Below are 1,050 nucleotides of genomic sequence, written 5' to 3'. Positions count from 1 at the left end.
TGGATGGTAATAGCTCCTCACCCCCAACTTGTAATGACACCAAATGATGCCCAAGTGGGCATATTTCTAAGAAAGGAACATTCCTCTCAGGTCACATCCAGGTCTAGTTTACACATGCCATGAGGTCCTTCATCCATTTCGATCATGGTGTTCTGTCCCAGCCTACGTGAGTCCTTGTTATGCTCACAAGGAGAAACCCTTCTTCCAACAAGCAGGCTGGAACCGCAGGAAAAAACCAATTCCCTTTTATTATTCACAGACCTGAGTCAATGTCCAAGGCAAATAAACACAATTCACAGAAACTCGATCCTCAACACGAACGGTTGCCTTTGGCAACCAGCACCTCCCACACCTTCCCTTTTATCATTCAGCCAAAGCCTGGCTTCCTAATGCCTTCTCCTTTGCCTTTGGAGCCACACCGTTGCATTCCTCTGTCCTACTCTCTTTTCTTGCCAGCGTTTTCGTGCATCCTGGATATCTCCCAGCTGTGATTCATCACTCTCCAACTCAGACAGATGGTATGGAAGTATTTATATTCCGTGCAGACAGCTGGTCACTTGAATTCTTTTAGAGAGTCATTGAGGTCACTTGGAGGTTTATCTGTGTCCTACAGATCTGTGTGTGAAGTCTTCTTGGCTGCAGCTGAATAAACGCGTTAAAAGCTTATCAAGGCAAAATAGCTGGATTCTGTTGTTATTTATATACCGAACCACACCTGAAACAGGCAAACGTTTTTGGCCACCGTGGCAGGACAGGTGCTCATTTCTGGGAAGCCCGGGAAGAGAAGGACACCAAACCCGCTCTGAGATTTCCTGGAGGTGATTTCTTTCTTGATTCTCCCCAAGTCCTAAATTTTAGACTAAGTATTCTTGCCTCTAGTAAGACAATTGACATGCTGAAAGTATCTTGGTAGGTCATGGCTTAAGTTAAGCACTGTTGAAATCTCCTAACACAATAAGGAGCGAATCTGCGTATCTGTCTTCAGCCCACATAATCAAGTCAGCTAGAGTTTGTAATGCATTGTTTATTCAAGTTTTGGAGGAATATACA

The sequence above is a fragment of the Protobothrops mucrosquamatus genome, unplaced genomic scaffold (assembly GCF_001527695.2).
Source record: "Protobothrops mucrosquamatus isolate PMUCROS unplaced genomic scaffold, P.Mucros_1.0 scaffold2970, whole genome shotgun sequence".
Taxonomy (NCBI): Eukaryota; Metazoa; Chordata; class Lepidosauria; order Squamata; family Viperidae; genus Protobothrops; species Protobothrops mucrosquamatus.
This window is presented reverse-complemented; position numbering follows the sequence as displayed.